Below are 14,943 nucleotides of genomic sequence, written 5' to 3'. Positions count from 1 at the left end.
CTTCTTGAGAACACTGACATTTTGGATCTGGAAGGGTATGATAATAGTTTTGGTTGGCATGCATACTTATGGTATGACAAGGTAAAGGTGTATAAAAGCTTTAAAAACCATATTGTAAGGAAAGCATTGTATAACGTTTGGATTAGATATAAAGATTTGTTGGAAAGTAAAACCCCTAGGTGGGTGTCACCAATGGAAGCTAGGGAAGTAAAAAAGCTTAATATGGATTCTAAATGGCCAAAATATCATGAGATTTTAGAATATGATGGCGAAAGGGTGAAACTTCAGAGTTATGAGAAATTAAAGCCAAAGGTTCAAGACTGGTTGCACTACCATCAGATAAATGAGACGTTTAAACAGGACAGGAAAATAGGATTTCAGAAAGAGAAGTCAAAATTAGAAACAGAACTGTTGGAACCCAATACTAAGAACTTATCAAAAATGTATAACTTGCTGTTAAAATGGAATACACAGGATGAAATGGTGAAATCAGCCATGATTAAATGGGCACAAGATATCGGTCATGATATTATGTTTGCTGACTGGGAACAGTTATGGACCACCGGTATTAAATTTACTGCATGCAATGCCTTAAAAGAAAATATTATGAAAATGATCTACCGGTGGTACATGACCCCAGTCAAGCTTGCAAAAATTTATCATTTGCCTAGTAATAAGTGTTGGAAATGTAATGAGACTGAAGGCACTTTCTACCACCTTTGGTGGACCTGCCCAAAGGTTAAAGCTTTCTGGGAAATGATCTATAATGAAATTAAGAAGGTCCTTAAGTGGACTTTTCCTAAGAAACCAGAGGCTTTCCTTTTGGGCATGGTGGGCCAAGTGGTGCCAAGGAAGGATAGGATTTTCTTTATGTATGCCACTACAGCAGCAAGAATTCTACTGGCAAAGTATTGGAAGACGCAAGAACTACCTACTCTGGAAGAATGGCAAACAAAGGTGATTGACTTTATGGGACTGGCTGAGATGACGGGCAGAATCCGGGACCAGGGGAAAGAGACAATGGAAGAGGACTGGAAGAAATTCAAAATATATCTTAAAAATAATTGCAAAATTGAGGAGTGTTAAGATGTCAGGGGGTAAGAAGTAAAGAATTGCAGCAGTAAACAAAAAAACTTAAGAAATTTTTATGAAAGGGAATTAAGACAATGGACCTAAGGGTTGCTAAAGAATTATTAAACAAGGATGCAGGGATGGGGAGGTATGGGGAAGTCAAAGAAAGAAGGGTATGAACTGATGAGCTCGAAGTTGTATTGTTTTATACTGTTTTTTATTATTTGTGTGGAAAATTAATAAAAATTATTATAAAAAAAAAAAAATGACCTTTAAAGCCCTATACGGCCTAGGACCCTCGTACCTATGGGACCGCCTCTCCTGGTATGCCCCACGGAGGACCTTACGGTTTTCAATAAAAATATCTTGGAGGTCCCGGGCCACAGGGAGGTTAGGCTGGCCTCAACCAGAGCCAGGGCTTTTTCGGCTGTGGCCCCGATCTGGTGGAACGCTCTGTCCCAAGAGACTAGGGCCCTGCAGGCTGTTCCACCAGGCCTTTGGCCAAGGCACAGCCTGACCCTCTCCTTCGGTAATCCTCACAGAACTCTAGCCCAATGGTTGGCATCAATTTGACTCTGAATTGATTTTAGAATGAATTGATTTTAGGATGCTGTGTTACTTTTATTGTTGTTAGCTGCTCTGAGCCCAGCTTTGGCTGGGGTGGGCGGAATATAAATAAAAAATTATTATTATTATTATTATTATTATTATTATTATTATTATTATTATTATTGAAAAGGCATGGGTGTCTCTCTCCCCCCCCCCTGCAACAACTCCCCTCTCCGCTGGTCTCTCAGGACCAGAAGAGGCCTGAAGAGGGTGGTGGAGAAGTTCACTTCCTGCAGGCATAGTCTCCAAATGTTTGGGGAAAATATTGGAGGGCAGGGGACTTAGACGGCTGTGGGGAGAAAAAGCAGCAGAACCTGAAAGAGCAGAACCAGGAATCCGCAACAGAATGAAAAGCTTGCTTGTAAAGGAAAGTTTTCCATGGCCGGTGCCAGCCAAAGAAAGAGGAAGAGGAAAGCTAACCTCTTGAGGCGGGGGGGTTCCACACCTGAAGGGTCTCTCCCTCGCTGCCTCCAGCTGAACCTCAGGAGAACTATGTCGCAGGGTCTCTCAGGAGAGTCTCTGCAGCTGATCTGACAGGGTGGGCAGATTCCCAGAGGCAATCGTCCAAGTAACTTGGAGTGACTTTGAGACATTCCCTTAGTATAAGAATTGGGTGATTTGAGGGCTTTCTCATGGCCCAGGCAGTTCCCGTCAGATTCCAGAGGCTGTTGCAGAAGTTGGTCTAAGAAAGGAAGTTTTTTGAAGCCATCCCTCCTTCCTCTGGTCTATCTGCAGGCCCAGAATTATCGCACGGTGTCAGAAATGCAGGCTGAGGAGTGCAGCAGATCAGCTGGAAGAGCTTTTCTGGCTGCACGACTAGAAGCTGGAGATAAGAAGCTGGGGGAGGCACACCCAAAGAAAGCGCAAAAACCTGTCCATGGGCTGCTCAACGGGACTTGTGGAAATGTTACAACCACTGTCCAGCCTGCAGTTGTCAGAGGATGGTACAGATAACTGGAAAAGGTCTAGAGGAAGTTATGAACTGTTGTTGTTGTTTAGTCATTTAGTCGTGTCTGCCTCTTCGTGACCCCCTGGACCAGAGCACTTCTGTCTTCCACTGCCTCTCGCAGTTTGGTCAAACTCATGCTGGTAGCTTTGAGAACACTGTCCCACCATCTTGTCCTCTGTCGTCCCCTTCTCCTTGTGCCCTCCATCTTTCCCATCATCAGGGTCTTCTCCAGGGAGTCTTCTCTTCTCATGAGGTGGCCAAAGTACTGGAGCCTCAGCTTCACAATCTGTCCTTCCAGTGAGCACTCAGGGCTGATTTCCTTCAGAATGGAGAGGTTTGATCTTCTTGCAGTCCATGGGACTCTCAAGAGTCTCCTCCAGCACCAGAATTCAAAAGCATCCATTCTTCGGCGATCAGCCTTCTTGATGGTCCAGCTCTCACTTCCATACATCACTACTGGGAAAACCATGGCTTGAACTAAGCAGACCTTTGTCGGCAAGGTGATGTCTCTGCTTTTTAAAATGCTGTCTTAGGTCTGTACTTGGCAGCAATAAGTGCAGAAGGGGGAAATGGTGTGATAAATTCTTCCATTTTTCTGCATGTGTTACAGGTCCCTCATGCCAGGCCAAATCCACCCAGTCTGAGCTTAAGGGGCTAGTCTAGCATCCTGGAACAGGCTTCGCAGATGGTGTTCTGGGGAACAGAGAGATTGTCTTTCTCCCCTTTCAGAGTACTCTCAAGACATCCTTATAATGATTCTGATCTGCTTGCACAAAGCTTAAGCAGAGGTTAGATCACATCTGGTCTTTATTGATCATTCACCCTTCTTTGCTATTGAGGTGTTTCTGTGTCTTCAGTCAGTCATTCACCCTAGTTTTCAAGGCATTTCTCCATCACTCTCTGGTGAGGGATGTGGGTGGCGCTGTGGGTTAAACCACAGAGCCTAGGTCTTGCCGACCAGAAGGTTGGCAGTTCGAATCCCCGCGACGGGGTGTGCTCCCATTGCTCGGTCCCTGCTCCTGCCAACCTAGCAGTTCTAAAGCACGTCAACATGCAAGTAGATAAATAGGTACCGCTCCGGCAGGAAGGCAAACGGCGTTTCCGTGCGCTGCTCTGGTTCGCCAGAAGCGGCTTAGTCCTGCTGGCCACATGATCCAGAAGCTCTACGCCGGCTCCCTCAGCCAATAAAGCGAGAGGAGCGCCGCAACCCCAGTGTCGGCCATGACTGGACCTAATGGTCAGGGGTCCCTTTACCTTTACAAGGGCTACTATTCACGACAGCTGCATGCTCTGCACAGGATCATAAGAGCCTGCTGATTGGCGACTATGAGAAAGACACTTCCCATAGCTTAGAGGTCCCGAGCCCTAAGGAAGTCAGACTATCCTCCTCCAGGGCCAGGGCCCAGCGGCGTAGCGTGGGTTGTCAGCACCCGGGGCAAGGCAAGTAATTTGTGCCCCCTAACCCCTAACCTGCTGCCACTGCCAGCTTCTTCTTACTGCTGCCTGGTCTGGTCTGGTGTGGTTCTCTCCCGCGCTCAGCGCTGCGCTGGGCGGCCGCTGCACTGTCCCTCCCCCAGATAGTCCCTCCCTCGCTCTCTCTCCACTCCGCAACGCAACGCACGCCTGGCACCCTCCCCCTCCACAGTGGGCGGCGACCCGGCAGCTCGGATCGGATTCGCACAGCCAGCACTGCAGTGAGAGAGAGTGAGTGAGCCAGGTAGGGGCAGAGAGCTGCGAGTGCACCCCCCCCCAAAATGTTGCGCCCGGTGCGGCTGGCACCCCCTGCACCCCCCACGCTACGCCACTGCCAGGGCCTTCTCAGTGATGGCTCCGACCTGGTGGAATGCTCTGTCCCATGAGACCAGGGCCCTGCAGGATTTAACCTCCTTCCGCAGGGCCTGTAAGACAGAGCTATTCCGCCTGGCTTTTAATTTGAATTCAGCCTGATCTTTTATTTCCCTTCTCTTCCCTCCCCCTCCCCTTTTATGAAGATCACCCGCTCTGAGACCCCACATCTAATTCTCCCCTGGCCTCCTGCTGGCCCAAGTAGAACCAATTCAGCCAGCTAGCCCTGGGGATTATATAATTGATTTTTTATTTTTATTGTTACTCAAGTTTTTATACTGTATTTTATGCTGCTTTTATAATTAAGTGTTTTAAATTTGTTGTTAGCAGCCCTGAGTCCAATTTTGGAACCGGGAAGGACGGGGTATAAATAGAAATGTATTATTATTATTTATTATTCCTGCGCTCTGATCCACAGGCTCCCCTTCTTGCCTGCTCCTCTGGGGAGACCTGCTTGCTCTCACAAACGGGAAGGTTGTTGCAAGGAGGTTCTGTTTGCAAGGAGGTGTTATCCTTAAGTGCCAGGGCACCAGCGTCAGAGAAACATGGCATGGAAAGCTGGCACGGCCTCTCCTTCGCTGAGCAAACAGAGATAAGGCCATCCTGGCGAGGGGGAAAAGGTCTTGGGCTGAGCAGCCGCTGGCTCAGTCGCTGCTATTCTGGGATAGCTCCCTTGTCCCAGTGGGTTACGTTTACTGGGAAAGGGGGAAAGCCTGGGTACTCTCTGGACCCCACAAACTGCTGGGGAAATGTGAGCATTTGGAGCAAGGAGGGGGGGCCTTTATTTGACCCGATGGGGCCACATCCTTCTCTTCCTAACCCCCCAAGCCAGCTTGGGCAGGTGGGTGGGGCAGCCCAGCTGTCAATCCTCTGTCTTCATAATGACACCAGATGACAGACGCCTGTCAAAGTCCCTCTTGCTTCTGAAACAGCCAACAACCTGATGGCTGTCAGGCATTGTATAATAATAATAATAATAATAATAATAATAATAATAATAATATATTATTTATACCCTGCCCATCTGGCTGGGCTTCCCCAGCCACTCTGGGCGGCTTCCAACACAGTATTAAAATACAATAGTCTATTAAGCATTAAAAGCTTCCCTAAACAGGGCTGCCTTCAGATGTCTTCTAAAAGTCTTGTAGTTGTTGTTCTCTTTGACATCCGGTGGGAGGGTGTTTCACAGGGCGGGCGCCACTACCGAGAAGGCCCTCTGTCTGCTTCCCTGTAACTTGGCTTCTCGCACGGAGGGATCCGCCAGAAGGCCCTCGGTGCTGGACCTCAGTGTCCGGGCAGAACGATGGGGGTGGAGACGCTCCTTCAGATATACTGGACCGAGGCCGTTTAGGGCTTTCAAGGTCAGCACCAACACTTTGAATTGTGCTCGGAAACATACTGGGAGCCAATGTAGGTCTTTCAAGACCGGTGTTATATGGTCTCTGCGGCCTCTCCCAGTCACCAGTCTAGCTGCCGCATTCTGGATTAATTGCAGTTTCTGGGTCACCTTCAAAGGTAGCCCCACGTAGAGTGCATTGCAGTAGTCCAAGCGGGAGATAACCAGAGCATGCACCACTCTGGCAAGACAGTTTGTGGGCAGGGAGGGTCTCATCCTGCGTACCAGATGGAGCTGGTAGACAGCTGCCCTGGACACAGAACTGACCTGCACCTCCATGGACAGCTGTGAGTCCAAAATGACTCCCAGGCTGCGCACCTGGTCCTTCAGGGGCACAGTTACCCCATTCAGGACCAGCGAGACCCCCACACCCGCCCGCCTCCTGTCCCCCCAAAACAGTACTTCTGTCTTGTCAGGATTCAACCTCAATCTGTTAGCCACCATCCATCCTCCAACCGCCTCTGTGATTAGGGAATCACAGAACCATAGAACTGTAGAGTTGAGGGAAGGGACCCTGAGGAGCAGGAAGACGCAGCTGTCCCAGATGGGATTCGAACCTGCAACCTTGGACTTATCAGCACCATGCTCTACCCAGCTGAGCTATGCAGGAAGGCTTTTTAGCCACACTGTGCCTGTCCCTTGAGAAGCAGGTGATTCGCTTTTAAGGCTAAGGCTACCATTGGGATCCCTTCCAATCTACAGTCCTAGGGCTCTATCACCTGGAGGCAGGATCCTGAACCTGCGGCAGACAAATCAGGGCACCTGGGGCAACAGCTGATGCAGCAAGCGTTCGTTGACCCCAGACACCCCACCCCATCACCTGCCTGCCCTGCCCTTTGCTCCATACCTCCCTGTCCAAACTCCAGAGAAAAGGAACTGAGGTTGCTGCCTGTTTTTCTGCCGTGTGCTTAAACAGCCGGGAGACAGGCAAAATTACAACGGGTGCAGCTTTCCCCTTCCAAATGCTAGGAATAATAATAATAATAATAATAATAATTTATTTGTACCCCGCCTGTCTGGCTGGGTTTCCCCAGCCACTATGGGCGGCTTCCAACAAAGACCAAAAATACACTAAAATGTGACACATTAAAAACTTCCCTCAACAGGGAAGAGCTTCCACAGCGGGATTTCTGCCGGCCCTCCAAATGCCCTTTTAAATTATTTTCCATTGCAGAGGGTTAGACTAGATGTCCTTTGGAGGTCCCCTTCCAACTCTACAGTTCTGGGATTCGATGAGCCATGAGTGGAAATGGAATTGTCGGGGGTACGTGAGCGAGAGAGGGAGAAAGGGAGTGGCGATTAACACACGTAAATATAGTTAAGGTAATTGACTGAGACAGTTTTTAGGAAGGCCCCATATTCAGAATTACCTGCTGAACCATCTAGACATCTTCCTGGTTGGCCAGTGTCTCTCCTGAGATCTTTGTTGTCTTGCCCAGGTCATCAGTAGGTGGTGCCCGTTCCCAAAGTGAGCAGTAATGTCCCCTTGGGGGCAGCGATGGAGTTATTTGGGGGTGCAAAGAGTCGAGTGGGCGGCAGGAGGTGCAAATAACCATCAGACTGTCAAAATATGGGGTCGCTGGAGAAACTTCACTGATTTAATTGAATTAATTAAACTAAATAGTTTTAGCTGGATTTTGAATGACTGTGCAATTAATTGTTCCAACAAAGGTCCGTGTAGTTAAAGCTATGGTTTTCCCAGTGGTGATGTGTGGAAGTGAGAGCTGGACCATAAAGAAGGCTGATCGTCGGAGAATGGATGCTTTTGAATTATGGTGCTGGAGGAGACTCTGGAGAGTCCCATGGACTGCAAGAAGATCAAACCTCTCCATTCTGAAGGAAATCAGCCCTGAGTGCTCCCTGGAAGGACAGATCCTGAAGCTGAGGCTCCAATACTTTGGCCACTTCATGAGAAGAGAAGACTCCCTGGAAAAGACCCTGATGTTGGGAAAGATGGAGGGGACAAGGAGAAGGGGACGACAGAGGACGAGATGGTGGGACAGTGTTCTCGAAGCTATGAACATGAGTTTGACCAAACTGGGGGAGGCAGTGGAAGACAGTAGTGCCTGGCGTGCTCTGGTCTAGGGGGTCACGAAGAGGCAGACACGACTAAACAACAACAAAGCAATTAATTGCTATGGAGACTGCAGGGACTAGGAGGAGATAATGAGAGCCATCTTCAAATCTTCTTCTTTGGAGATCCCTCGTAGCTGAGTAAGATTGTCTTCCATAAATACGGTTTTAACAGTGAGTCCGTAAGTGACTGTGGAGGCCAATTCTGGATCCACACGTCCTTCCACAGTGGGGAACCAATGAAACCATCTTCAAATATCTGAAGAGCTGTCCCATGGAAGATGGAGCAAGAGTTTTCTCCTGCTCTAGAGGGCAGGACTCGAACCCATGGCTTCAAGTCACAAGGAAGGAGATTCTGACTCGGAAGATGGCGGACTCTCCTTCCTTGGAGGTTTTCAAGCAGAGGTCAGATGGACATCTGTCAGGGATGCTTTTGGGGAGGTGTCCAAAAAAGTCTGGGAACTGCTGGTCTCGGTAGCACAGTTCACATAATTGCAGAGCAATTTACTCATCTGAGAACACTCAATCAGCAAACAGAGACAGGAGACTTAAAATATTGCCATTTCACCCAGTTTCTTTTCAGGTATGTCCCTGGACTGAGGAATGAAACATCCCCTGAGGCATTATGAGGCAAGAGACCTCAGTGCATGCCTGTTTCTCTCTCTTAGGCAATGCAGGTGGTTAGTGCACTGATAATTAATGCCCTCGTTTTAAATTGGTTTTAATGCGCTAACCTGCCAGGGAACCTTGGGGTGAAGGGCAGATAATAAATAAACTAATTAAGAATAATACTGGTAATTAATTTGACTGCACCCAACGAGATCAATGGGCTCTTGCAGGCAGATTACTGCCCACTTGTCCTTTACCACCAACACCCAGGTCTCAACACACAAGCAGCACCCAGAACCTCCGTGCCCACATTTTACTTTTATGTAGGTCATTTATGTTTTACCAGTTGCACTGGCTCCCGGTGGAGTATCGGGTCAGGTTCAAGATGCTGGTCTTGACCTTTAAAGCCCTTTGTGGCTTAGGGCCCTCGTATCTACAGGACTGCCTCTCCTGGTCTACCCCGCAGAAGACCCCCACAGAATGTCCATGAATAATCACAGTTTAGAGGTCCCAGGCCCTAAGGAAGTTAGATTATCCTCTACCAGGGCCAGGGCCTTCTCAGTGATGGCTCCAACCTGGTGGAACGCTCTGTCCCAGGAGACCAGGGCCCTGCAGGATTTAACTTCCTTCTGCAGAGACTGTAATACAGAGCTATTCCGCCTGGCTTTCAACTTGAACTTAGCCTGATCTTTTGTTCCCCTTCCTTCCCTCCCCCTCCCCTTTCTATGAAGATCACCCGCTCTGAGACCCCACAGCTAATTCTCCCCTGGCCTCCTCACTGGCCCAAGTAGGACTAATTCCGCCAGCTAGCCCTGGGGATTATCTAATGCTTAAAGTTAAAGGTAAAGGGACCCCTGACCATTAGGTCCAGTTGTGGCCGACTCTGGGGTTGCAGCGCTCATCTCGCTTTATTGGCCGAGGGAGCCAGCGTACAGCTTCCGGGTCATGGGGCCAGCAGGACTAAGCCGCTTCTGGCGAACCAGAGCAGCGCATGGAAACACCGTTTACCTTCCCGTCAGAGCGGGACCTATAGATCTACTTGCACTTTCAAACTGCTAGGTTGGCAGGAGCAGGGACCGAGCAACAGGAGCTCCCCCGTCGCGGGGATTCGAACCGCCGACCTTCTGATCGGCAAGCCCAAGAGGCTCAGTGATTTAACCCACAGCGCCACCCGCGTCCCATCTAATGCTTATTTCCCCTAAATTGATTTCTGAATTTGGAATTTTATTGTTATTCATGTTTTTATACTGTATTATATGCTGCTTTTATAATTAAGTGTTTTGAATTTGTTGTTAGCCGCCCTGAGCTCAGTTTTTGAACCGGGAAGGGAGGGGTATAAATAAAATATTATTATTATTATCCACAAAAGATACAAATCGTCAGCTGCCCCGTTTGGGGATTGACTCTGCAGCCTTGGAGTTATCAGGACCACGCTCTAGCTAACTGAACTATCCACGGCATCCCACTGGATGGGGCAATGCCATGATCCAGGGCAGAGCAGAGCCAGGTGGGTCTTGGCAACCCCGCCCCCACCCCCCCTTCAGAGCTGGCTGGGAGAAGAGGGAGGTGTCCTCCTGCAGCCTCTCAATAGGCTTTCAGTGGGTGGGTGCGCCTGGGCCTCATCCTGCTCCCAGGCCTGCGGTTGGAGAACCGACCTTTCATTTTGCAATTCCTGATCTGGGTTTGCAGGGCTGGCACTGGGGACTGCTCTGTGCAATATTTGATTTTATTCTATTCCTGCAATGACTAATTGGCCCTCCCAACATTACAGTTCTATTATTCTACTACATTTATATTAAGGTTACCAGATTTTTTTCAATGAATCCGGGGACACTTTTCAACTTCAATGGATTTTGTATGGGGACTGATTTGCAAATCCAGGGACTGTCCCTGGGAAACAGGGACATCTGGCAACCTCAATTTCTATTCCCACTTTCCTCTGAGGACCTCAAGGTGGCTAGTTGCAGTTTTTCTCCTCTCTGCCCCTGCCACCCAGTGGAGGAGTCAGCGGCGTTGGGTGGGCATTGAGCGGGCATACAACAATGGCAAGGCATTTTCCCTTTGGCCTCTAGCAGAGAAATTGTGCACAGAACTGGGCGCCCTTCTCCAGTGGCGTAGCGTGGGTTGTCAGCACCCGGGGCAAGGCAAGTAATTTGCGCCCCCTAACCCGTGGATTTGCGCCCCCTAACCCGTGGATTTGCCCTAACCCCAGATGTTGTGCCCGGTGCGGCCGGGGCCCCCCCCCCTGCACCCCCCACGCTACGCCACTGCCCTTCTCCAGTCCCAGCGAATGAGCCAGAACGGACGGCTGCAAATTTAATACATAAAATAAAATGCCTCTCCACCTCCACAGGAAACCAGCACAGCTCTGTTCTCCTTGAAAGGCAGGCGCCTCTCACCTCCCAAAGGACCACACATGGGCAGGGGGGCCACACAGCCCCATGGACTGATCTCCAGGCCCCCCCACCTGGCCAGCACAGAGCTCTGAGCACCTCTGTGGGCAGGAAAGAAGATTGACATGGTGTTATGAGTTGAATAGGATCCAAAATGCAGCAGTCTGATTGGTCCTAGAACAATAGGATTCAGAATGCAGCAATCTGATTGGCCCTAGAACTATGCAGCAGTCTGATTGGTCCGCAGGAGCCACCCAATCCAGCTCCAGGTGGCAGTGAATCCACAACTTGATTGGCCTACTGGTGAATCCCAGAATTAGCCAATCACGTGGGGCCCATTGTGTAAATAATGTATATAAAGCAGACATTCTGGGAGAACTTCCATTCCTCACTACTATGAGCTGAATAAAGAGCATGAAATATTTCACATGGTCTGCACCAGGAAGGGGCTTCAGGCACCATCCTTGTAAGCGATGCCGTTTCTGAAGGTGTCTTTTGCTCAAGGACTCCTGGATAGCTCCAGCAGATGTACTGAGTTGAATAGGATCCAAAATGCAGCTGTCTGATTGGTCCTAGAACAATAGGATCCAGAACGCAGCAGTCTGATTGGTCCTAGAACAATAGGATCGAGAATGCAGCAGCCTGATTGGTCCTAGAACAACAGGATCCAAAATGCAGCAGTCTGATTGGTCCTAGAACAATAGGATTCAGAATGGAGCAGTCTGATTGGTCCTAGAACAATAGGATCCAGAACGCAGCAGTCTGATTGGTCCTAGAACAATAGGATCGAGAATGCAGCAGCCTGATTGGTCCTAGAACAACAGGATCCAAAATGCAGCAGTCTGATTGGTCCTAGAACAATAGGATTCAGAATGGAGCAGTCTGATTGGTCCTAGAACAATAGGATCCAGAACGCAGCAGTCTGATTGTACCTAGAACAATAGGATTCAGAATGCAGCAGTCTGATTGGTCCGCAGGAGCCACCCAATCCAGCTCCAGGTGGAAGTGAATCCGCAACCTGATTGGCTTACAGGAGAATCCCGGAATTAGCCAATCACGTGGGGCCCATTGTATAAATAATGTATATAAAGCAGACATTCTGGGGGAACTTCCATTCCTCCTCACCACTATGAGCTGAATAGAGAGCATGAAATCCACACTCGACTCTGAGTCTATTTCAGCAAGGGTGCCCCCTGGCTCTGGCTGCTGCACCCAAACTTTTCCGGGGCCCCACACCTCCTCAGTTCCATCAACTCCTCCCTGGCGCCTCCTACCCTATAAAAAGACTTGTTCAGAATAGTGATTTGCACCACCAACGCAGATGATGCCTTAAGTAAGGTTCAAACCAGGAACAGTTAATTGCGAACTTCTTGTTTTCTCCTGGAGGGGGAGGATCCGATCCAATAGATTCAAATTTCCGGAAAGAAGATTCCGACTGGACATTGGGAAGAACTTTTAGGCAGCAAGAGCTGTCCAACAGTGGACCTGACTCCCTGGGAAAGTTGTGGACTCTTCTGCATCTTTTATACAGAGGTGAATGGTCACGTGTCTGGGATTCTTCAGCAGTGTCCCCTGCATTGCAGGGGTTGGACTAAATGACCCCTTGGGGTCCCTCCCATCCCTACAACGCCGTTCTTTATTCAAAATCCAGTTGAGGCTATCAAGTTGAATCGATTCAAGAAAACTGACGAGCTTGATCCAGATTTTCAGAGAGTCATTTAAAAGCTCCTGTGTCCCTGCTGCCCCCTTGGCCCCCCCCCCAGATAAAACCCACCCTCCTGCAGGGGGCTCCACCACCCGCTTTGGGACCCCTGTGCTTAGAATAAGGGCCTCTGAATATTTCGTTGTGCAGCCCCTGGCAATTGCAAGGGTGGAGCAAAGAAGATCTCCGCTGTCCTTATATTATGTCCCACATCTCTTAGCCCAATCAATCATAACCAATTTAACTTGTTCATCCTTTGTATGCCACGCCAACAACAAATTATACATTTTAGACATATTCTTAACTTTAGCATCTAACAACTCCGTTTCCAATTTGGTTTTTTTCTGTTGCAAAACCATTTCTCCTATCCATCTTATATAATTCATTAATTTGATAATATTGCAACCAATTCACTTTATCTTTAATTTGTTCAAATGGTTCAAATGATCCTCTAACAACAAATCTGAGTATTTCAACCATTTATTTCCCATATTTAACTTTCTTGGGGCCTGTGCTTCCGTTGGCGAAATCCATTTTGGTGTTTTTCTTACTAAGAGATCTTAGTAAGCAAAGAAGATCTCCGCTGTCCTGAGCCAGCCTGACTCTCACAGTCAGAGATAGGAGTCGTGGCATTGCCCCCTCCCTCCTCTGTCCTGCCTTACCTGTGCCAGGCTGCAGAGGGTGCTGATGGGCACTGCCCCCCAGACCTGCTGCCTCTTCCTCCTCCTCCTCCTCGGTCGCTTGCTCTCTTGCTGACAGCAGCCTCTCCTGGGCTCCTTCGCTGCCCCAGCCAGGCGTCCTCTTGGCAGCTCTTCTCCTCCAGCCAAGCGCCCCCTCCGTCCCTCCCTCCCTCCCTCCCAGGCAGCCGGACAGGCTGCTCTGACCTTTGCCAGAGCAGCTGCCTCCAGGGCCAGCCCCCAAGAGGCTCAGCCACTAAATTTAAATCCTGCCGGCTGCCTGCAGTCCACCCGCCACCCTAGGGCCAAAGCCACTCTCCTAGGAGAGACCCACAACTCTCCATTCCCTAGAGGGCAAGCAGGTATGCACACACACAAACACACATGCACAACACTCGGGATTCATCTCTCTCTCTCACACTCAGACCTTGCTTTCAGGGACAGAGCTCAGCCTCAGAAGCATGAGTGTGCTGTGCATATGCAGAGTGCTATTTGCTTGCGACAGATTCAGGTGCAGGCTGCCCAGAGTCCTGTTGATTTGTTGGCTTGGTTTACATTCTCCAGCAAAGAAAAAGGAAGTTTTCTGGGCTCCTCGCAGATAAGACAGAGAGCAACTTCCATGTTAATGAAATAATCCCTCCAAACACACACACAGAACCTATGATTTTTAGGTTATCAACCTGGGAAAGTAGCTCATCTAAAGGAAGGAAAGCTCTGGTGCTAAACCTCTGCTACCTTGTGCCTATAATTATTCGTGAAAAGGATTTCAGGAGCAACCCCCCCCCCCAAAAAAAAACCCACATCTTCTGTCTTGTGGAACACCTTCAGGAGAAGAAAAGGCTCGACGAAAGAAGAATGGCGGATGAAATTGATGGACTATGCAGAACTGGATAAATTAACAGGAAGGATTCGAAACCTGAGGGACCAGAGATTCTTAGAAGACTGGAGCAAATATACGAACTATTTGAAAAGCAATTGTAACGAACAGATTACGCTAGTAGGAATGCAAGAAGTTCTGTAAGGAGTACTATTTGAAATATTGCAAGAAAACTATGAGGAGAATTATTAGTTAATGATAATTAAGAATAATAGAGAAATTAAGAAATGCAGAATAAGTGATAAAGAATGGAAAATCATCAGAGGCGTTGACGGAAGTCTAAAATAGTGTACTGTATAAGATAAGAAGTTATGTTATATGATTGTTGGAAATGATATTAAAAATATTAATGAAAATGTATATTTAAAAAAAGGAGAAGAAAAGGCTTAGGATTAAACCCTACGCAGATCTGGACTCCCTAAGGCAGTTGGATAGTATGTATTGGATGGTATGTATTGGATGGTATGTATGTATTACTTTGCATTCCTTTGGACCCCCTCAGTGCGGCTGAGAGGGGGGCCTTGTCAGCTGGGCAACCCAGGACCTCCAGACCCCCTGCCCAGTTTGCGCTCCACGGAGGTCACTTTGGTGCTGCTAACACAGCACAAACGACGAGTTACCGGTTTCTGCAGCCACAGCCGGGCGCTGCGATTCATCATCATTATCATTATCATCATTCATCCATCTTTATTACGGTCCAGAGACCCAACAAATTGTTACAAAGCAATGCACAATTCAGACA

The 14,943-nt window shown here is 48.6% G+C and overlaps 1 protein-coding gene across 2 annotated transcripts in view; it reads right to left on the bottom strand.

Moving 5' to 3' along the window:
* GPT (glutamic--pyruvic transaminase) overlaps positions 1-13,475 on the bottom strand; it is a 44,845-nt gene extending 31,370 nt beyond the window's left edge. Inside the window, exon 1 of one of the 2 annotated variants that reach the window (XM_079984361.1) lies at positions 13,310-13,475. The gene's annotated coding sequence lies outside the window, so the exon portion shown is untranslated. The remainder of the gene's footprint in view (positions 1-13,309) is intronic. The other variant, XM_079984360.1, reaches the window with a different exon arrangement.
* Between the last annotated feature and the right edge of the window lie 1,468 nt (positions 13,476-14,943).

Source organism: Podarcis cretensis (genome assembly GCF_951804945.1).
Source record: "Podarcis cretensis genome assembly, chromosome: 7".
Taxonomy (NCBI): domain Eukaryota; kingdom Metazoa; phylum Chordata; class Lepidosauria; order Squamata; family Lacertidae; genus Podarcis; species Podarcis cretensis.
Note: the sequence above shows the minus strand (reverse complement) of the source record. Positions and strands in the feature narration are given on the sequence as shown.